We start from the raw sequence: 24,378 nt of genomic DNA, 5'->3' as shown, positions 1-24,378 counted from the left end.
GATGAATTAGAGCCCCTTTGGTAAGCAGTTATTGTCAAATATGAGTACAAATGTAGTTTTGCTGGAATGATTCAGGACCAGTGTGGATAGCTTCATGGATGAGATAGAGCATTAGCCAGACTTCAGAATGATAAAATGTGTATATGTGAAGTCATTCATACTGCAGGCTTGTTGACTCTAAGCACGTCAGATATGTTTCAGAATCATGCTTGACTTTCAACCAAAGTAATCAGCCATTTTGTTTTCCAGTCCACTTTGCTGTTGACATGGAAAGATGCTTTTTCATACTCACACACAGAAAGTTATCAGGAGCTCCATGCCACTCACCTCTCCAGCAAGGAGGGGAGATAATTCCTGGAAGAAAGATGGTAACTGTAACAGAAAGTCTGTGGACTTCCAAATCAGATAGCCCTGCATTCAAATCCCAAGTGCTGCCCCTTGTAATGTGAACATGCCCGATTGACTCCAACTCCTGCCAGCCTTGGCACGCCCGTTTGTGAACCAGAGATAAAACTCTCCTAGCCAGGCACAGTGGCTCACGCCTGTAATTCCAGCACTTTGGGAGGCCGAGGTGGGTGGGTCATGAGGTCAAGAGTTTGAGGCCAGCCTGACTAACATGGCAAAATGCTGTCTCTACTAAAAAATATAAAAATTAGCTGGGCCTGGTGGCACGTGCCTGTAATTCCAGCTACTCAGGAGGCTGAGGCAGGAGAATCACTTGAACCCAGGAGGCCAAGGTTGTGGTGAGCAAACATCATGCCACTGCACTCCAACCTGGGTGACAGAGCAGGACTCCACCTAAAAAAAAATATAATAATAAATAAATAAATAAAAATAAAAATAAATAAAAATAAGAAACCCTTTTCTATTAAGGTCAGCCTTCATCTATATTCCTTCACTTGGTTAACTCTTTCTCATCTTTTAAGACTGAGTCCAAAAAGCACCCCCTACCACTCTACCTACGCCCACAAATGAAGATCTCTCCCAGGCTGGGCTGTCTCCTTTCTAGGCTTATACATATTCTTGGGGTTATTGGTATGGGAGGGCATTGCAAGATCATTAACCAGTTGAATTTTTGATAGCAGTTAAGTGTCTTCTTTCTAGCTTGATACTTTCTGGCATAGAATAGGCACTGAAAACATATTTGCTCAACAGAATTGAACTGACTTATAAAATCAGTTTTCAAAAACTGTAATTTGTACCCAGATTGGTGGTCTAGCATAAGTCAGGAGTGAAAACACCATCATTTTGAATTGGCATCACAGATCTCATCATTTCTTTCGAATATTGTTATTTTAAGCATATGTCAGCATTTTAATTATAAGAAATTTAATGTACATGAATATTTGACAGTGCTTGATTTCATTAATAAAAAAAGCACTTAAGATTAAATTGTATAGCTTGTACTTTTATTTCTCTAGAATAGATTTATAGATAGCTGTTCTGGTTTTTCTATTGTTCAGAGTTTTTAATTCATTACGTCTGTGTGTGCAAAAAAAAAAAAATCTGTAGTAAATATCTTGTTTGATTCTATCTCCTTAATTGCATGAGATAGTTCCTGCCTGAAACTCTAGGGATTTGTTGGAAAGAAGGCGGATCTTCAGCATCATTTAATGGATTTAATGTAGTGAGGGATTTCTCAGCCTGTGAAAAAACATTCTCAGCCTTAAAGCAGGTATGTGCTGCTCCTAAAACTAAGCAGCTGTGTAAGGCCCCCAGTACAGCCCCATCCAAAGCACAAGAGGTCAGCTATGTCTTTGTCCCGCAGAAAGGGACAAAAGAATGAATGACTTTGGCTAAGTGTGGGTCCCCGAAACTGGGACTGTAAACCTGAACTCCTAGCACTGCATTGCACAGTACCTTGGTCATAGTAAAAGCTTGCCCAATATTTGTTTAAAAGAACAAAGTTCCAAAGCACCGGACAATGGGTTTCTTCAGGGCAGAGGCAGATGTACCTCCATTCCTCAATGCTGCCATTTCACTTCAGCAGGTGCCATGGTTTATTTTCATAAAACTGGACTCAGAAACATTGTATCTTCTATCTGCTGACATAATAATTCTACATAACAAATAATCACAAACCCCAGTGGCACACAGTAATAAGCAATGAGTATTTTTCAGGGGTCTCCTGGCACTGGGCAGTTCTGGGCATGCAGCTGGGCTGGTTTCTCTCAGTTGGGCTTGGGCATAAATCTTTGCCCATCTGGAGGGTATAGGTCATGACCTGTCCTCAAGATGGTCTCAACTAGGACAGCATGGTTATACTTTGAGTGGTTTCTCTTGCTCCAGCAGGCTAACCTGGGCATGTTCGCCTGGCAATGGTAGGGAGAGGGAGAAAGAAAGTCTGAAAAGCCTAGACCTGAACTGGCCCATCTTCTCTTCTGCCATATTCTAAGGGCAAATCACAGGCTGGCCCAACATTTATCAAGGGAATGAGAAACAGACTCCACCTCATGGTGGGAGGAGATGAAAAGTCAAGTTGCAGAGGTCTGGAATCAAGAAGAGTGCAGCTCGAGGGCATTTTTGCAATCTGCCACAGTCAAAAAGAAAAGCTTAGTTTATATTTTCCCATCTCATCTTTCAAAGAAAGCAGGAAGGTTTGTGAAACATTTTAGAGAGTTTTCATACAAATGGATGAGAGAAATTCAGCATTAAGCATTGGCTATCTAGAAAATTCAAGATGTGAAATGAGAATGTGCATTTTTTTTAATATAACCAATGGAATGCATGTTTACCGTATCAAATTTGAAAATTCCTAAAAGGCACGAAAAACGAAAAGTCACCCAATTCCCAATTCTCAGAGATAATACTCCTAACATTTTTTTTAATCATGAAAATTTTCAGACGTGCAGAAAAGTACTCATGGGCGCTTTGCCCAGCTTTAACAGTTATGGAAAATTTGTCATTCTTGTTTCATTCTTCCTCTTCCCATTTTTTTTTCTTATGTTGGAATATTTCAAAGCATGTCTCAGCTATTGTACCATTTTATTTACCTGGCATACTTCTTCAGTGTGCATTTCTAACAGCAAAGAGAAAATACACACACTCACAAACTCGCAGAATAGTGTCACAGTTATCAGTATTAACAACAAATTCTTTAATATCACGGACTAGGTCGTTCACGCAATATAACTCCTGTTTGGTTTTCTCCATTGTCTCAAAAATATGTATACTTTTTCCAGTAGGTTTGTTTGAATTAAGTGTCAAGCAAAGTTCACACATTGAATTTGTATTATTATTATCTTGGCACAAACAATAATAATTTATTCTCAGGAAGCTTCAGATTGGCTGAAGTTTGACTGATCAGGCTGGGCTCAGCAGTGACTCTGTTTGGGCTGACACTTGAGGTGATTCTGCTGCTCCCTGAAAGTCCACAGTCAGTTGTGGGTGGGTGGGGGCAGTGATCTAGAGAGGACATGTTTGAATCATCTAGATCTGAATGGAATAGAGCTCCAGAATCCATTCACAGAGTGGCGTTACAGAGAGAGAGATCATTCACCAGATCTCAGGTTTCTCTTCCTGAACAACTGATTGGGATGGTACCCACATGGCGAGGTGTTGTGAGGACAGGATGGCATAGGTGTGACAGTGCCCAGGACGTAGTAGCTGAGTCTTTCCTTTGTTTGAAGCAGGGTTCAGGAGACACTGGTTGGAGTTCTGGGTTTTCCAGTCCCTTTGTATCAACACACAGAGTGGTCCTTTGGTGGAATGTGGAGGGCCCATGAGGACCTCATTCCCTGCTTTGGTGATCTCATGGATGAGTCTGCTGGAGACTCTCCTATTTCCCCACCCGCACTCTCAGGCTGTTTTCCAGGTTTTGAGCCCCCAAAGGGTTGGATGCTGTGTCTAAAATGGCTTTTGTTCCTCAGAACAGAGCATATATTACACAGGGCAAGGTCCAAACTCAAGCTGACGCAAGGAACTTGCCCTGAAGGAACAGCTTTTGGGTGGCTCCCGAGACTTCCCCTTGCAGCCCGGATTTGCTCCCCTAACTGATGAGATGTGCCTGAGGAAGTTTGTGCATGAGCACAGTTTATGAGTCTAATGAGTAAAAGAAGGCAAAGGCACCTTCTGCCAGCTCCCTGCCTCCTGGCATCCTAAGGGTATAAACACCCACCCCCCGGCAGGCACGTAGGCACTGCCTCTCTGTCCATACCTTTGACAGTCCTGACGTTCTTTGTGGAATTGCCAAAGAATGTTGCTGTGCAATTAGTTCTGTTGGCAGGACCTGCGTCCCAGGCTTCTGTGCTTGCCTATTCTTGGCACCAAGGAACTTCCCCAGGTTAGAATGAAGCACCAGGAGCCCTGGATCACAAACATTTACCAAGCTGGGGAGGGGAGTGGATCCATGACTGGTAGATGGTTTGATCCTTCAGTGACAAAAACTGCACCACAGTATGGTAATCTCCTGCTTATCAAGGCATTGGAAAACTGAATTTCCTGTTGTATCTCATAATCTTCTTTAAGTAGACTCATAGGAGACTCAACTAATCTATTTATTTACTACAAAATGTATTGAGGATCCTTTTGCAAGATATAGGACTCAGATACCGAAACAATCCTTACCCCTGCAAGAGCCCCCGATCTGGTAGCAAGTAGTAGACGTGATCAATTTCTACAGAGTGCAATAACAAGGATGTGGGGGGTGGGGGTTGTGCATCTCTGCAAAAGTCCTTTGGGAACAGAGAAGTGGGACACCTAACCTAGAATGGAATACACAGAAGTGGCGTACCAATAGGAAGAGGAAAATCCTCACTTGAGTTTGAAGAATGAAGAAAAGTTATCCAAGCAAAGAATGGAGGGCACAGCAGGTCAGTTCAGACAGAGGGAAGTGCATGTATACAGACTTGGGGCCAAGCGAAAGTGATGCCATCCTTTCCTGAGAACTGTGAGGAGTTCATCAAGGGAGCATGAAGTGGGAAGGAAGTTTCAAATGATTACTCTGGGATGTAAGGTAAGGGTAGTCTAAGAATGACTTTCTTACTTTATATCAAATTTGAACCCTCCTGCTGTGGATAATGAGTCTATACAACAAAGAAAGAAATCAGATTTTCCATTTAAAGTGGATTTGATGGGTGCAGCACACCAACATGGCACAAGTATACATATGTAACAAACCTGCACGTTATGCACATGTACCCTACAACTTAAAGTATAATAATAATAAATAAATTTAAAAAAAAACACACAAGACAGAAAAAATAAATAAATAAATGAAGTGGATTTTCCCATTTAATAAGTGAGAAAATGGAAACTCATAGAGCTTAAGTGACTTCTAATGTCAAGTCGATATTAAGTGCAAAAGCCAGGATTTGAATATGGATTACCTCAAATGGGAAAGATTAGGTAGGCAGAACCTCAGACAAAAGATTAAATACAACAGAGTAACCACTGAGTGATGGAGGAAAGATCAAATTCATTCATCAGCAGTAAGATAGAAATTTAAACAATGAGCAACTATTTTAAGCCTATGAAATTAATGAGTAAAATGATAGGTTTCAATGGAACAAACATTCTCGTGCATTAGCGATGGCAATATACTAGGTGTCACCCTTCTGGAAAGCAATTTGGCGAACGTGTTAAAAGTCTTAAATATATGTATTCTTTGACTCTCAAGGAAATCATCTGAGATGAGAGAGACAAAAAGAGAAAATCACAATCTGTGCATAGAAGTCTCATGGCAATGTGATTTAGAGCATAAAGTTGGAAACGAAATATTTTTAAATTGAAGATAGTTTAAGAAAACTTTTTACATCTGAAAAATAAAATATTTTGCAGCTAACTTTGGTTGTGAAGAGTTTTAGTAAAATGATATGGCAGTAGACATGTATAATATAGGTGGCCAATGCAGGATATAAAATTAAATATAAAAGAAATTCCGAGTTGGCTTAGGGTGAGTTGGCACTGGCAATAAGACATTTAAAGTCATCTATTTGAAAACAGAGATAACAATTTCATAGTCAATAGTGGAATAAACTAAGTTTAGTTGGCAATTTATCTTGAAGAAATAAAAATATCATTATGAAAATAAATGTATTATGCATTACAGGTATATATTCATACACACATGTAGTTTATAATTATAAATCTGAATAAATTTTTAAGTGAGCAAAGAGTAAACATGGTGATTTGTTTTGCAATTATTTAATTATAGAATTGATTGATAGCATGATACAACAAGTTTTATATGATATTTCACATTTGTAAACTGTTCACAAAGAAATTTTTTTTAACAAAAATATTCAAGATTTGTATTAATTTTCCCAAGAGTCTCTCAATTCTTTTTCACTCAAACCTTGTTCATTGGAAGCATGTGTTGTAATTTATTTAGCAGCTGTCTATGGAGTGCCTATTGTGAATCGGGCATTTTTCAATGACCTGGGGTATAGGAGTAACAGCAACAGTAACAACAACAACAAACAGACCAAGCCCTCACCCTCACTAACATCCTAGAAGGGAAAGAAAGACATTCACTAATTGGATGAATAAATATTGCTAGAACATCTACATCTACTATGTTCCATAGCACACTGCTAGGTGCTTGAAATTCATCAGAGAACAAAAAAAGACAAAGATGTCAGCTGTCATGAAACATCCATTGTAACAGGGCCAAAGCATAAATAAATAGAATCTAATGTATGGTGACAACTACTCTGGAGAAAAATATCATATGGTAATGATGGCAGTGGCTGCAGGATGCAGCAGGGAGGCAGGGCTGGGGCTGCACACTCCATATAGCCAGTGGGAGCCCTGCCCCATCTGAGTTGGGGCAGGAGCTCCCTGGGTGCAGCTGCAGGCACCCCAACCACAGTGCAGACCTGGGATTCCTGCTCTAAGGAGCAGGAAAGAGCCCTACCCTCCTGGGCAGGGCTAAAGCCACCCAGACTGTGGCTGTGGATCGGAGCCTCCCTGTGCTCTTGGGGTAGGGGGCAGGATCTGCTCTCCTGAATGCAGCTGCAACTGCCCAACCTGCAGCTGCAGACCTGGGCCTCCAGCTTCATGGAGCAGGCAAGATCTCAGGACAAGCGGGAGCCCGCTCCTTCTGAGTTGGTGGTTTGGAGCTCCCAGGTGCAGTTGCAGCTGCTCTCCCAGGCACAGAACCCCAGTGTCTCTGCAGCCTACACCCTCGGGGGTCCCAGGAAGGACCCTCCCACCCATTCCTGCAGGCGCGGGGGTCTGCTCCTGCTGCCTGGCCTCTCTCCGCTCAGGGCACCTGCTCCAGTCTTGGAGCAGGGGTCGGGGCCGAGCCCCAAGGGCCATGAAGGGCAGCTGGAGGCAGATTGATTCTTGGGTGGAAGGGGGCTGGTCTCCAGTAAGGCCCCACCTTCAGATCAGGGAGGTCCTGCTGACTAGAGTGGGGACTCATGGTGCCTCTTCCAGGCCTGCCCATAGCCACCCATGGGCCAGTTGCAAGCACTTCTTCTCCTCTGGGGTTCATAAAAGCCCCAGGCTTAGTCAGAGCACAGGAGAGGATGGCCAGAGGAGGAAGAGAGTAGAGAGACAATGGAATGACCAGCTGCAGAGAGGAACACTCTGCCGATAGCTGGAGATGATGGGACAACCAGCTACAGAGAGGAGTTACCTTCTCTGCTGAGAGCTGCAGAGACAACTGACTAGCAGAACGGAGACACCCTCTCCAGGGCCTCCTCTCTGCTGAGAACTGAACACTCCATGCATGACCTGTCTACAGAGAGGAGCTATCCACTGCAGGTCTCTTCTGAGCTGTTGCAGCTCTCAATATAGCTCATCTTTGTCTTGTTCACTTTTCACTTGTCCGCATACCTCATTCTTCTTGGATGCAGACAAGGAGTGGGCAAAGGCACCGTGGTCACGGAGGTTTCCAGTCAGAAAATTGACATCCCACAGATCCTGTAACAGTAAGTCTGTAATGAGACTATTGACTTATCTTTCTTCCCAGATACTTATTAATCAGTGTCTTTAGATGTAATTTGAGCCATTCTTCCAACACTTGTGTCAACTTTATGAAATCCTACATCTTTCGCAAGACTTGCAAATTCGTTTTACAAATGATATGAGTATTTTTTATTTTAATTGAGAAATTCAGAAATAATCTCTGGAGAGTCAGTAGAAGGTTGGCCAACAAGAAGGGGGACTGGCCATTGTCCAGCTCTTAAATAGAGAGGCATGTTTGAGTAATGTTATATTTTGATAAAATGTTGCAAATATGATATTGTAACATCAAAAATAAAAATAGGCCAGGCGCGGTGGCTCAAGCCTGTAATCCCAGCACTTTGGGAGGCCGAGGCGGGCGGATCACAAGGTCAGGAGATCAAGACCACAGTGAAACCCCGTCTCTACTAAAAATACAAAAAATTAGCCGGGCACGGTGGCGGGCGCCTGTAGTCCTAGCTACTCAGGAGGCTGAGGCAGGAGAATGGCGTGAACCCAGGAGGCGGAGCTTGCAGTGAGCCGAGATCGCACCACTGCACTCCAGCCTGGGCAACAGCCTGAGACTCCGTCTCAAAAATAAAAAAATAAAAAAATAAAAATAAAAATAAAAATAGTTAAACATTTTTATTTTAGTGATGGTTTTTCTTCTCCAGGGCACCTAGCAGGCATGGGAAATGATATTATGACTATCTCTACAGGATGTATGTAGGTGCAAGAATCCAAGCATGCCTGTGTAAATCCTTACTGTGTACCTCATGAATGGAAAGGCAGGAAAATCATACTCCAGGTATCTTTGGTTTCTTACCACAAATGCACCATATACATTTGAGATATCCATTGGTAAACAAATGACAGAAGTCTCATTATGCCCCCAGGGAAGCTCTCCAAAACCCATTGGCTTCCTTCAGGAAGTCTCAACATTAGTGAAGACAGGCTTTCTAACCTTCTTAAAGGAAATTTCAAAAAATGAAAAAGGACACTACTTCCAAAATATGATAATATGTAAGTTTTATCTTCAAAGGTATCCTGTTCAATTCATGGGGTGGAGGAGCAAATCCAAAGACCTCTTTTTCTTGGGATTTAAATGCTTCTAAACAGAACAGGTACATTTTCCACTCATCTTCCAGCTGGAGATTTGGAAGTTTCCATTTGGCATCAGAAGATTGTTTTGCAACACTCTATTACTTTTAAAGGTGTGTATTCCTCCTCTAGGGATTGAGAGTGGAAAAATTTATTATGTCTTAATTGGAATCATAAATTATTAAGGGAAATTAGAATAACCCCAAACTCCATCATTTTCGTATTTAAGTACACTGTAAAATTAACAATGCTTTATGTAACTGCAAGTATTTTTTTCTTTCTTTCTTTTCTTCTTTCTTTCCAACCAATAGTGGCAGGAAACAAATAGGGAATAACTTCATAAGACTGTCAAATGATAGGCAGCCTTTATTACTTCAGACATATTTTTAAAGTTTTAGGAAGTTTAGAAATGGCTGAATTGTGCACTGTAACTCTAAATGACAAAGGAGAAATGCCAACACAGCATTAGAGTAGAGGTTGGCAGAAGGAAAGAAAGAAAGATAAGAGCTTTGGGGAAGAGAAAAAGAGAGACAAGAGCTTTGGGGAGTAAGGAGAGTGGAATACTGCAAAGCCCATCAAATGAGCACTGAACGTGATTAACCAATTCTGTAGACAAGAAGACGATAACTTAGAAAAACAGCGTGGTTATGAGGATACTGCTCCACTGCTCCAAATCATGCATGCTTCTCATTTTGTCTGACAGCAATATGCCTCTCATAGAATAAAAAAAAAAAAAAAAAAAAAAAGGACAATTTTCGCATGATTTTCCCCTCCAGTGATCTCCAATATGCAGTGGCTGGACTTTTGCAGCCTCCGCTTCTACCTCCTGAAACCTGTATTTAATCATAGACTAAAGGTTACTCTCTTGGGAGGTCAATCATTAGACTAACGATTGCACGTGATAAGAATCAGTGCATATTTGCAGTAAAATATATGAAAAAATAAGTAAAATACATTAATATTTTATTAACAATCATTAAGATCTACTAGAATAGAGTATATTACACTAGCAATAAAAGGGATCGTAACATTATTGCAACAACAATAAAAACAATTGCACTCATACATTGCTGGATTTCTCCATGTTGCGCGTGGTGATAGTTACCTACTGAGCATTGTTTTTTATCCTAATAACAAACAAGCAAGGGAGGTGTTTGTTTTGGACAGCTCCCCTTTTTCTGTTTGCTCAGTGACTTTTAGATACTCTTGCTCTTTGGGGAGAAATGCCTGGCCTGCTGTGAGCTTGGTTTCTGAAGTACAACCCAGGATATTTCCTTCCTCTGCCTTCGCTACAGCCAGGGTGCAGACTTCGAACGTATTCCTGCAGACGTGCCCCGGGGTGCCAAGACAGGAAGCAAGCAATGTGTATAGAGCAGTATCATACCCAGTGCACTTTGGCTGCTGGCTGACACTAGGCATCAGAGAAGGAAGCTGCTCTAAGGGTTGAGTGTCTGGTGCAAGAGTGGCCTCATAGTGAGAGAATCGGCTTCACGGTCCCCATAAGGCAAAGGCACCAGCAGCAGAGGCTGCAGTTGCTGTTTCCCGTCAGGCCAGTTCTGGAAACTTAACACAGAACCTAATTCTTTCAGACCTCCCAACAGTTCTGCAAGATACACAATAGCCTTTAATTTTTTAAAACTTGTGGTAAAATACATGTAACATAAAACTTAGCATGTTAACCATTTTTAAGTGTACAGTTCAGTAGTATTGAGGACATTCACCTCACTGTGCCATTATCACACCATCCGTCTCCTGATCTCTTTTCTTTCCAAACCAAAACTCTGTCTCCATTAAACAACAACAACTCATTCCTCACTCCTCCCAATCCTGGCAACCACCATTTTCTCTTTATGAATTTGACTGCTCTATGTAACTCATGTAAGTGAAATCATGCCGTTTTTGCCATTGTACAAGTGGCTTATTTCATTAAACATAATGTACTTAAGGTTCAAGTGGTAGCGTGTGACAGGATGTCCCTCTCTTTTAATGCTGAATAATATTCCATTGTACGGATAGACCCCATTTTGCTTATCCATACATCCATCAATGGATACCTAGCTTACTTCCACCTTTTGGCTATTATGAATGGTGCTGCCATGTTTGACTGTTTGAAGGCACTTAGACTTCAGACATCCTCTTTTACTTTCAGAGGTCAGGCTTTTTGTTCTATATTGGCCTTCAACTGATTGTATGAGATCAACCTACTTGAGGGAGGGAGATCCTCTTTACTCTGTCTGCTAATTTAAATGTTAGAAACAGTTAGAAACACCTTCATCTCCGGACTCAAGCTAAACATCAGCTATTCCTGGGTCTCAAGACTAGTGATCACTGGGCAGGTAAACATCAGCTATTCCTGGGTCTCAAGACTAGTGATCACTGGTCAGGAGCTCCACCCTCAGCGTTCCTGGGTCTCCAGTTTGCCAGCTCACTCTGCAGATCTTGGGACTTGCCTACCTCCATGATCCTGAGAACCAGTTTCTTATAATGTCCCTCCCTCCGTCCCTCTCCCACTACTCCCTCCCACTCTCTCTTTCTATATATTCACACCCACTCACATTTGTATACGTATCTCCTACTGTTTCTGTTTCCCTGGAGAACTCTAATACAGCAGGCCCACTCTGCAGTTCAGTCATAGCCCTTTTCTTGGCCCATAAAGTCTTGAAGTGAAGACACAGTGAGGTAGAGGAACCAGAGGCAAAATAGCTAGAGAGTGTCTCCTTGCAGGATGGCATCGCCAAGGTTCTGGGAGGTAACTTTCCCAATACACCTGCTTTGGTGTGTTCGTTTGCTAGTGTTGCTTAACCAAGTACTACAAACTAGAGAGTTTAAACAATGTAAATGTATTGTCTTACAGTTCTAGAGACTGGGGCTCCGTGATTAAGGTATCCAGTGGGTTGGTTCCTTCTGCAGCTGTGAGGGAGAACCTGTTCCCTGCCTCTCTCCTGGCTTCTGGTGGTTGCTGGTGAGATGGTTTGGCTGTGTCCCCACCCAAATCTCATCCTGAATTGTAGCTCTGGTGATATGGTTTGGCTGTGTCCCCACCCAAATCTCATCCTGAATTGTAGCTCTCACAATTCCCACATGGAGGCCCCCTGTGGAAGGTAATCGAATCATGAGGGTGGGTCTTTCCCATGCTGTTTTCCTGATAGTGAATAAACCTCATGAGATCTGATGGCTTTATAAAGGAGAGTTCCCCTGCACAAGCTCTCTCTTGCCTGCTGCGATGTAAGATGTCCCCTGGTCTTCCACCATGATGGTGAGGCCTCCCCAGTCTTGTGGAGTTGTGAGTCAATTAAGCCTTTTTCTTTTATAAATTACCCAGTCTCAGGTATGTCTTTATTAGCAGCATGAGAAGACACTAGTACAGCTGGCAATCTTTGTCCTTCCTTGGTTTGTCACAGCATCACCTGATCTCTGCCTTCATCTCCATATGGGGTTCTCTCTGTTTCCAAATTTCCCTGTTTTATAAAGACACCAGAGGCAAATTGGATAAGGGCCTCACCTTACTCCAGTATAATTCATCTGAACTAATTACATCTGTAGCCACCCTTTTTCCGAATATGATAATAATCCGAGGGGCTCTGGGTGAGGACTGCATGAATGTTTTTGGAAAGCACACAATTCAACCCGTCACACCTTGGTTAGTGTTATTTGTTTATGAGTGTGTGCCACTTACACTATCTGGGCAAACACACACACACACACACACACACACACATTTGCACTTAGGGAGTCATCTCTCAAGAACCAATCACAGACATGACCTCTGCAAGGCTCAGAGGTAATACAAACTCTTCTCCCCATTCCCTCTCCTGGCCTGGGGGGTTGATGCAATGCTGCTCATGAATTATTGATAGACCCCCAAGCTTGCCAAGCTTGTTGACGGGGTGTGTGTGTGTGTGTGTGTGTGTTTCAGACAAAGAGAGAAGGGAACAGACAAAAGGCATGAGCAAGGAGGGCACCTCTCATTGCTAGGGATTCTTTTATTAAGAACATTTTCTGCCTGCTTTCCAGGGGCGCCCTTTGACAGTGGCTGTGGAGCAGTGGAGGATGGGGAGTGGCTTTTGAACTCCAGTGGATAAATAAAGAACGAAATAGTGTCCAGGCCCTTGGTAACCTGCTTTCAAAGTCCGGCTCAGCAGTGTCCTTCCTGCCTCCTCTCTCGGCCCTACATCACCTAGACACAGCTCTGTGGCCCCACGTTGTCATATTCATCTCTTGCTCCCCGCGACTCCCCACCTACTTTCCCCTTAATGCTTGCAGGTCCTCCTGGAAGACTCAACCACTTACAGTTGTTGAGTGATTAAATATTTATAATCAGGGCAATGAGTGAGGTGTTGAATAATAAATGCTTCAGTTGAAGCGGCCTTAGATAATTTCTGCAGATTTCTTCATCCATGGCCCCTTTGATTCCAAAGCAAAAAAAAAAAAAAAAATATATATATATATATATATATATGTATTGTATATATATGTTAACTTTTTGGGGGGTACAGCCGTGACAGTTGATAGGCCTTTATCATGGTTTGGTTCATGAACCACTGCCCTGCCATGGGGCTCATTATGCTATCAACTCCCCCAACTCCACAGCCATGCAGACAGCACATGGTGAGGTGGATCCTCCCTTGTTTATTTCTGAACACTCAAACAAATGTACTTTTTGAAAAAACTTCAAATCCCTGGACCACAAATGCACTATAGACATTTCTGAATATGGAAGAAAGTTTTTTAAGCTCTCTCCCAACAGAGATAGTACTTTCTTTTCACCGACATGCAGCAAGAATTTCCTCTAACATTTTATACACTATTGCATCTGATTCTCACCACAACCCTATGTGGAAGATACTGGTATTATTCTGATTTTTGTAATTGAGGAAGCCAAAAAAAAAAAAAAAGACAATAATAATCTGTTTGGGGTGCAGAGCTGGTAGACCTTGGAGTGTGCATCAGGACCCTGGATTTCACAGCTCACTCCTCGTCTATGCCAGGCAGCATTCCAGGAACAAGGGATGGAGGGATACAGAGGTGGGTCAGAAATAGTCCTTGCTCTGATGGAAAGTTCAGAGCAGGAAGGAAGAGATGTTCAAGATCTCAGCAAAAAAGATTGTCATAGAATGAATGTTTGTGTGACCCCCAGATTCATGTTGAGCCCTGATCCACAGTGGGATGCTATTTGGAGATGGGGGCCTTTGAGAAGTGATTAGGTCATGAGAGTGGAGTCCTCATAAATGGGATGAGTGCCCTTATGAAGGAAGATCCAGAAATGTCCCTCACCCCATACACCATGTAAAGACACAGTCAGAAGACATCTATGAGCTAGGAAGCAGGTTCATACAAGACACCAAATCTGCTGGTGTCTTGATGTTGGACTTCTCAGCCTCCACAGCTGTGAGCAATACATTCCTGTGTTGTATATAGGCCACCTAATGTATGCCAATATAGAATCAGCCAGAATGGACTAAGATAGAATTAGTCCTGGGAATATTATACTGTTGAAACAAAAACCTAAAATTGTGGAAGTAGCTTTGAAACTAGGTGATAATTAGAGGCTAGAAGAGTTTTGAGGTGCATACTAGGAAAAGTTTACATTGCCATAAATGACCTTCAAAGGTGATGCTGGTGAGATATAAGGAAAAGGAGAAGAGAGTTACAAAGAAAGTCTCAATCTTAGAGAATATCCAAGTAGTCCTGAACAGAATATTGGTAGAACTACGGATAGTACAAGCCATCCTGATAAAGTCTCCAGTAGAAATGAGAAACATGTTATTGGACAATGTAGGAAAATAATAATTCTTATAAAGTGGCAAATAACTTGGCTGAATTGTGTTTGTATTCAAGTGCTTTTTGAAAGGTAGAACTTAGGAATAATGAAATTGGATATTTGATGAAAGAAATTTCTTTTTTTTTCCATTTTTATTTTAACTTCAGGGGTGCATGTGGAGGATGTGCAGGTTTGTTATGTAGATAAATGTGTGCCATGGTGGTTTGCTGCGCAGATCATGAAGGATGAAATTTCTAAACAAAGTGTTGAAGAAATTGCCTGGTTTCTCCTGATAATTTACAGTAAAAATATGAGAAGAGAGAAATGATTTAAATGAATTGTTAACCAAAAGGGAAGCAGAACTCAAAGATTTGAAAACTTTTCAGACTGTGTATTGGAAAAATGAGAAAGTCTATTCAGGAGAGAACTTTCTGGGGTAGCCAAGGTACCTGTGATAAGGAGATTAGTCAGTTATCTCCTTATCTTCTTGAGTCAGAAGCTATTGTTGAAGACTATGGAAGAAAGACCCTGAAGGCCGTTCAGAAACCATCAGGGCGGCCCTCCATCACAGGCCCAGAATGTAAAGGCCCTGGAGGCAGAACAGTTTTGAAGAAGGGGCTGCTGGTGTCTGTGGGGTCTCAGGGTACACTGCCCTGCACTGTTCCTCAGCCACCTCAGGTGCAACACTGATGGATCCCTGTGTGGCTCTGTAGGGCCCTGGTAAGGTGTGAGCTGTGTTCAGCAAAGTCATGGGGGAACAGTTGCCTCCACTAGATTTCAATGTGGGGCCTCCTGCAGAGCTGCAGGCTCAGAATTCCAGCCCTGAAGAGCCTCAGGGCCAGGCAGTAAATGGCTGCTGGGTGGGCCCAAGGCACAGAACACATGTGGGGCTGATGCCACCCAAAACTATGGGTCAGGGCCAGCTGGAACCTTGGGGACCCAGCCCCAGCCTGGAAAAGCTGTGGGGGCAGGACCACCATCCCAATGGGCCCAGAAGAAGAGGCCTCTGCTCCAGGAAACCTGGAAGGCAGAGCATTCAGTTAAAGAGGGTTACTTTCAAGCCTTAAGATTTCATGGACTATACTTTATTGGGTTTTGACTTGCTTTGTTATAGCTATAGCAGCTAGATGGACTAAGACAAGGGTGAACTACCACAATGAAGGTAGATAGAAGAAAAATGTCTGAACACAAGGATAAGTGGCCAGCTTTGCATGGATGGGTCTGGGCAGGCTTTACAGGGCAAGAGACGTGAGCTGGAACTAAAGTTGTGAAGAAGTTTGCCTGAGGATGAGCTTGGGGATGAGCCAACTCTTGTATTTTCTGAGTGGTTCCAACCTGTCCATTTGAAATTCTTTCCGAGGGAACAGGATCAAGAATGTTGCAGTCAAACCATCTTTTCCTTTTTGGAATAGCATTGTAGTATTGTACTCTAAAAGCACAGAATCTGAAGGTATTTGAAGGTAATGTATGCATGTTCATATTGACTAAAAGAAAACTTTCATTATCCAACCTAGACAGTGATATTATCAGAAATCACATTTCTTTTTTCAAGTTAAAAGCATTCTCCTTACAGAAAAGAAAACTGGGGACAGACACCTCATCTCCTCTGTAATGCAAAAGGATAATTATATTGATGACAAGGGCCAGATACTTAGATAAATACATATATTTGCATGTTTGTTTTTTGTATCTATTCTGATTGAAAATAAGTCACTTTGTTTCACAGCATGTAAAAATAGAAGAATCAGGTTTCCTCAGGTCCGTAAATGGGACCATTACCTATTGTATGCCATCCAATAGATTATGGTCACATTTATGGACCTTCTATCAGATGTTCAACAACGTCATGTTCTTCTCTTTTTCCTTGTACCAAGGACATTGGTACATGTTTGGGGCAGCTCAAATGTTATCTTGGGTAATTGATGGGGGACAACCTACAGTAATACAGAGTTCTATCTCCTAAATGTTTTACTTATTTGGGGGGCTAGAAAGTTATTGCTTTTGGCATTAAAAAAAAGAAACATCTTTTCCAGCTCCCTTGAGGAAGGACATTGAAAACTTACATTCTTGAGTGTCACAGAAGCAATTTCTAAGCAGAAGGGTATCATAAATTTACATGCAAATTGTACTTATTGAAAGTCTCTGCATGCAAGTCACATTCTCAGAAGTATCTCTATCCTTTATAGCATTTACTTTCCCTATAAAATTTTCCAGGTGAGAAATTTTAATCTCAGAAGAAGTTAAGTGACAAGCCCAAGGTCACAAAGATGGAAATGGTTACATCAAGATTAAACCTCAGGCTCCTGAATCCAACTTTTATTCCTAATTCTAACTAAGATCCTCCTTATACCTATTATGTATTTATGTTAACACAAGACATAATAGTGTTAATGAACACTCAAATACATTTATTTTTATAGTAAATTTTATAGAAATTTCTGTTTCTCTAGAGCTGTATTTTCCTAAGCTTATTTTTTTTTTTTAGAATATTAGTTTCATGATGAATTCACAGAAGAAGAGTTCACTCAAACAAGTTTGGAAAATGGCAGCTTAAACAAAGTTAAGCCAATTTCTTTGTTGTTGGCAATCAGGGAGGTTTTTTTATATATATATACACTTTATGTTCTAGGGTACATGTGCACAACATGCAGGTTTGTTACATATGTATACATGTGCCATGTTGGTGTGCTGTACCCATTAACTCATCATTCACATAGGTATATCTCCTAATACTATCCCTCCCCACTTCCCCAACCTCACAACAGGCCCCGGTGTGTGATGTTCCCCTTCCTGTGTCCAAGTATTCTCATTGTTCGATTCCCACCTATGAGTGAGAACATGCAGTGTTTGGTTTTTTGTCCTTGGGATAGTTTGCTGAGAATGATGGTTTCCAGCTTCATCCATGTCCCTACAAAGGACACGAACTTATCCTTTTTTTATGGCTGCATAGTATTCCATGGTGTATATGTGCGACATTTTCTTAGTCCAGTCTATCATTGATGGACATTTGGGTTGGTTCCAAGTCTTTGCTATTGTGAATAGTGCCACAATAAACATATGTGTGCGTGTGTCTTTATAGCAGCATGATTTATAATCCTTTGGGTATATACCCAGTAATTGGATGGCTGGGTCAAATGGTAATTTTAGTTCTAGATCCTTGAGGAATCACCACACTGTCTTCCACAATGGTTGAACTAGTTTACAGTCCCACCAACAGTGTAAGAGTGCTCCTATTTCTCCACATCTTCTCCAGCACCTGTTGTTTCCTGACTTTTTAATGATCGCCATTCTAACTGGTGTGAGATGGTATCTCATTGTGGTTTTGATTTGCAATTCTCTGATGGCCAGTGATGATGAGCATTTTTTCATGTGTCTGTTGGCTGAATAAATATCTTCTTTTGAGAAGTGTCTGTTCATATCCTTTGCCCACTTTTTGATGGGATTGTTTGTTTTTTTCTTGTAAATTTGTTTGAGTTCTTTGTAGATTCTGGATATTAGCCCTTTGTCAGATGAGTCAGATTGCAAAAATTTTCTCCCATTCTGTAGGTTGCCTGTTCACTCTGATGGTAGTTTCTTTTGCTGTGCAGAAGCTCTTTAGTTTAATTAAATCCCATTTGTCAATTTTGGCTTTTGTTGCCATTGCTTTTGGTGTTTTAGACATGAAGTCCTTGCCCATGCCTATGTCATTCAGGGAGTTTTAAATATACTAAGGCTCATTGTGAACTTCCAAACACATTGTCAGTGTTAAATTTGTTTAACAAATGTATATTGTGTGCTGGACAGTGATAGAGGCAGTCTATCACTGGCAACACACCCCCGCCCAGAAAAGTTTCTAACAGGACAGAGCATTGAACAAGCAATTACATGTCAGCCCACTTCTGATTTCTGCTCCAATTGCTTTTTAATTCTGCTTCCTCCATGAATTTCTGTCCCAGAACATCTATGGCCGCTAAGGTTAATTTTTTTACAGTTATTGAGATTTTAGCTTTTAGGAGGCCATGTGGCCACTTCTTAAACCTATTCAGCCCCTAAGTACCAATCACAGAGCTAATAAAGAGTAGATTATGCATTAAATTTATTAGGTGGCAGTTGAGAATCATGGTTAAAAGCATAGATTTCAATACTGGCCTGCCTCTTGCTAGCTGGATTAAGCACATTATTTAACTTATTTGAGCTTCAGTTCCTGTCCCTATAAACTGTGGATAAAAACCCACCTTTATAGGGATGCTGGGAAGTGGGAAGTCAGCAGGTACCTGCTCTGCAGTGAGCAGAGGTCTCCTTCATGAGGTCTTCTCAACCTCTCCGCATAAAATGGAGACCCTCCTCACTCCCCACTCCCAATGCTTCTTTAAAAAAAAAATTACAGCCTTTATCACTTTCTAACATCCTATATGATTTATTTATTTACCGTATCTATTGCTTGTTGTCCGTATCCCTCATTAGCATGTTAGCTCTAGCAGGCAGAGGCCTCTGTTTGTTCACCAATGTATCCCATGGGACAAGACAAGAGCTGGGTGTGTAAGAGGTGCTCAAAAACATGTGCTGCCTTCACCTGTACAAAGTATAATTGTTCATCTAACAGTGAACCATTGCCATACAGAGCCATTGTGCTGGGGAGATGGGAAGAGCACAAAAAGGCCAGAGTAGAGAAGATCTGTGAGTACCTGTGTCCAAGGCCCTTGCGAACCTCACATAAATGGGGACTGATCATACACCCCTGTCCCTCTACTATAAGATAGATATGACTGGGCTTACACTGAGGTTGAGAAAACTGAGACTCAGAGGGAAAGATTAAATAACACGCCTGAGTCAATAACACGAGTCCTAACCCAGGTCCTGGACTTGAGAAGCCATACCACGTCATGCTGTCCCGAGTGCTGATAAATGGTGAGTGGATGGAGAAGAGGAGGAGCATGAGGAACAAAGAGTGACGAGAGACCCACCCATGTGGTTGTGAGAAAAGGCTTTAAAAACAGCACAAGGTTGTCACTGATGATGCCTTCTTTTATCTGGATTTCTTGTCACACAGGCTCTTGGTATTTGGCTACGTTAGTCAACCTGTAGGAGACAATAAACCTAAGGCATCATACTTGGAAAATCAATACACAGGTCATAGCTGTAGCTTGCCAGAGAAGAGCCCTTCTTTTCAAGCACAGTTTGTCAGCTACACAGTGGTATTTCTAAAGCCTTGTTCTTGCCCCCGGGTGCCCAGAGAAATAGCCCACACTCCCAGCTCACAACAAGGCAAGGGGCATGGTGCTGAAGGGCTCTGTATAACCACTGTCTCTGTTTAATCCTCTTCCCAACAAAGGAAAGAGAGTAATTGCCAAGACACTGAAGGCTGCAGAGATTTATCATCAGTTGCCAAACCTTGCTGATAAGTTCAAGACATCCTGATCCTAACGGAGACCACCGCAGAGCATTAAGCAGGAAGCCCAGGACGGTAGGATGAGGGCAGGGCAGGAGCCGGCACCAGGTAAAGATGAAAAATGCCTCTCTGGGAGATTAATCCTTCCTGTAGTCCACTGGTAAAGTAATAAAAGGTTTATGATTCATTTCTTTCTTGATAATGGAGGAGACAATTAAGTAATTACTGGACTTATGGTATTTGTTGTGTTAACTCAACCAATAAAGTATCTAGCCAAATTGTGCTTTGAAGTACAATGAATGCTTAAAAATAATACAATGAATGCTTAAAAAAAGAAATCATTTGCACCATGCATCATCTACATTTACAGGCAGGCGGAGGGTTAGACAATGACCATCTGAGACCTAAAAATGGTGTTTTTCATTACTAGTTTCCCCATTTCATTCTTCTAAAGTTAAGTCAAAGAAGTAGGATCCAGCATCTAATACCACAACTTTCCCTTAATTCGCTTTCTCAGAAACACGTTTTCTCGGCTCCATTGCACCATGGATGGCCCTTGTAGGCCCTCAGGACCTTGGATTTTACATGTACTTGTGTGACTGATTGACATGTCTCCTGCCTTCTGCCAGTTGTCCCTTCCTGTCTCCCTGCACCAAACTGAGTACAAGGCATGTTACTGCTCAGGGAATGTTTGTTGAATAAAATGGATGTTTTAAAAAGACCCAGCAAACAAGGATTTCTCCCGCTATCATCAGAAATGTTTAAATTCAATGAGTATGACAATAGGTGTATAATTTAGAGAAAAATCTTAAATTTCTAACAATAGAATTATTTAGACAGATCTCAGTGACTATCAGGCAACATTAATAAATGCAACATATGAATGCTGTAGAAATATAGTCAAATTCTTACAAATGACATAAACTAATTAATGTAGATAATAAAAGTATATACTTGGAATAAGTATGCATGTGAATTTAAACCTAATGCCCAGCCCACGTCTTGCAACATAGTAGATGCTTAATAAATATTTGTGGGACAAATTTAAAAAGTACAGGAAAATGAAAATTAGTATTAAGAGGAGAGAACACATGTGCATATGAGTTTAACTAATATTTATATTGTTGCAAAGACAAGTGCATTAAAAATAAAATGCTTAAGCTGGGTGCAGTGGCTCACACCTGTAATCCCAGCACTTTGAGAGGCTGAGGCAGGAGGATTACTTGAGCCCAGGAGTTCGACAGCAGGCTGGGCAACATAGCCAAATCCCATCTCTACAAAAAATACCAAAAAAATTTAGCCTGGCATAGTGGTGTGGTACCAGCTGCTTGGGAGGCTGAGGTAGGAAATCTTTAAAACCCAAGAGGCAGAGGTTGTGGTGAGTCGTGATGGTGACACTGAACTCCAGCCTGGGAGACAGAGTCAGATCCTGTCTCAAAAAATAAAATAAAACAAAATGCTTAAGTGATTGGCACTTCAGTTGGGTATTTCATTATGGGTATCCCATTTTTATTTATACTATAGTTAAGTACATTATTTGTCTAAAAGGAGTAATAATTCTCAATCCATTTTGGTCAAACTTTACTGAAAGACTCTAAACATTTCCATAAACAAGGGTGTGATCTAGAAGTAGAATATTTTCATTTCACATGAGAATCACCACCTATACAATGTCATAACAGAAATGCCCTTTCTTCATTTAAATGGCAAAGTAAATCATCAACACAATCTATAAATGCCATTTAAAAATATTTTTGAAACATTAATAAGATCACTTTATTGGGTGCTCTTACTTGAGAAGGTTAACTTAAATAAGTTGGTGGGAGGAAACAGAAAATTCTTGTTGCTGCTTGCTGTGTTCTTTGGTACTCATGATTTAATAGTTTAGTCATTGCACTGTCCCTGTGCTCAGTAGGCTTTTTTTTTTTTTTTTTTCGGACAAAGTTTCACTCTTATTGCCCAGGCTGCAGTGCAGTGGCACAATCTCAGCCCACTGCAACCTCCGCCTCGCAGGTTTAAGCTATTCTCCTGCCTCAGCCTCCCAGGTACTGGAATTAGAGGTGTGCATCACTACACTCAGCTAATTTTTGAATTTTTAGTAGAGATAGGGTTTCACCATGTTGGCCAGGCTGGTCTTGATCTCAGGTGATCCACCTGCCTCAACCTTCCAAAGTGCTGGTATTACAGGTGTAAGCCACCATGCCTGGCCAGGAGTAGGGCTTCTTAACACGATATCATTTCTCATTTTATTTCCAGTGCTGCAGCATAGTGGGCCTTGAGAGTCCCGAGTTTTAATAAGCATAAACTCACACCTAAATTTCAGGCCCCTCCCCCAAGACCCAAGCGATAAACATAAACTGGACTTAGAGTCCAGTAACTTTCTCAAGGTCAAACAGTCTTGATGATACCCTTTGGGCACATACATTTTTGCCTTCATTGAATTGGAGAGTCTAGATTTTTCAGAAAGACCAAAGTTCCATGGTTGGAGCACGGTCTGGTTTTTTTTGTTTTGTTTTGTTTTTTGTTTTTTGTTTTTTGTTTTTTGTTTTAAGATGGAGTCTTGCTTTGTCACCCAGGCTAGAGTGTAGTGGCGCGATCTCGGCTCACTGCAACCTCCGCCTCCTGGGTTCATGCCATTCTCCTGCCTCGGCCTCCTGAGTAGCTGGGACTACAGGCGCCCGCCACCGTGCCCAGCTAATTTTTTTGTATTTTCAGTGGAGACGGGGTTTCATCATGTTAGCCAGGATGATCTGGATCTCCTGACCTCGTGATCCGCCCACCTTGGCCTCCCAAAGTGCTGGGATTACAGGCATGAGCCACCGAGCCTGGCCAGAGCACTGTCTGTTTTAAAGTAAAAATGTTGACTATTATTTTTAAAAACTCGTAAGAACAGAACCAAGAGAAATGAACAAGTTGAGCTGATTTACTGAATGTCGAACTGCCCCAAGAGCAGGGTGATATATTCCCCACTCTGACTTACATGGCTTAAAATTGCTGGAGAGCTGGTTAAACGATCAACTTCCACCCGCCTTGGCTCAGGTCCTCTGAGGCCACCAACTTGGCTGTTAAAGTCATTATGAACTAACTGTGACCTGTAGGCTAATTCATGTTGAGCAACAATAGAGAAGCACATTAAAAAATGTGTCTGTCATAAAGCTAGAGTCTGTTCAGAATCAACACATCCATAAAATGTTGATCTCTTAGTATTTTGTTGTTCCAAAGTGGATCTTAGAAAGTAGCACTGGACTTGAGTTCAAAAGACATTACTTAATCATAGTCATGTGGCTTTGGGGTCAATTCCTTTGAGTCTATACATCTCAGTTTAGTCATCATTAAATGAAGATAATAATGGCATCTACCCTGTCTATAGCTTAAGTGAGGACTATACAATTTTTACTATTAAAAATCGATCATTTCCGTAAGTTAAAGCTCATTGGTAGGAGCTGGAATTTTAAATCTAATTTTCAAGGAAGAAACAAAGAAGTTCAAACTTGAGCACCAGTTCAGCCAGTGAAAAATAGAAAGCAAAGTAATCAAGTGGTATTACCTCAAACCAAAAAGCTTCTGCCAGAAAAAAAAAAATTAACCAAATAAAAAGACAACCTATGGGTTGGTAGAAAATACTTATGAACCATATATCTAATAAGGGGTTAATAACATAAATATATAAGGAACTCACACAAATCAATTATTTATTAAAAAATAAATAACCTAATTTTAAAAATGGGCAAAGGACCTGAATAGACATTTCTCCAAAGAAGGCACAGAAATGGCCAACAGATAGATGAAAAGGTGCTCAGAATCACTATCATCAGGGAAATGCAAATTAAAACCACAGTGAAACATCACCTCACACCTGTCAGGATGGTCATTATCAAAAAGACAAACAAGTGACAGTGAGGGTGTGGAGAGAAGGGAATCCTTGGACAATGGGTAGGAATGTATATTAGTGCAGCCACTGTGGAAAATAGTGTAGAGGTTCTTAAATAAAATAAATAGAACTACCATATGATGTAGCAAATCCCCATTAAAATATGAATGGATATAGAAATTGTGATATATATATAAGTTAATATATGGAACATATATACAATATTCCATTGTGTATATATGTGTTTATATGTGTGTGTATATGCATGTGTGTATGTACGTATATTTTAAAAAGGGGGCGATCTTGCCATTTGCAACAACATGGATGAACCTGGAGGACACTATGCCAAGTGAAATAAGCCAGATGCAGAAAGAGAAACACTGTATG

At 41.3% G+C, this 24,378-nt stretch overlaps 1 long non-coding RNA gene across 1 annotated transcript; it reads right to left on the bottom strand.

Moving 5' to 3' along the window:
* Window positions 1-732: 732 nt before the first annotated feature.
* LOC105467440 (uncharacterized) lies at window positions 733-23,202 on the bottom strand. Its single transcript, XR_011625331.1, has 4 exons — window positions 23,101-23,202; window positions 20,123-20,277; window positions 19,696-19,810; window positions 733-798 (listed from the first exon to the last, which is right to left on the bottom strand). It is a non-coding gene; the product is annotated as an uncharacterized lncRNA (long non-coding RNA).
* Window positions 23,203-24,378: the final 1,176 nt, after the last annotated feature.

The sequence above is a fragment of the Macaca nemestrina genome, chromosome 7 (genome assembly GCF_043159975.1).
Source record: "Macaca nemestrina isolate mMacNem1 chromosome 7, mMacNem.hap1, whole genome shotgun sequence".
NCBI classification, from domain to species: domain Eukaryota; kingdom Metazoa; phylum Chordata; class Mammalia; order Primates; family Cercopithecidae; genus Macaca; species Macaca nemestrina.
Note: the sequence above shows the minus strand (reverse complement) of the source record. Positions and strands in the feature narration are given on the sequence as shown.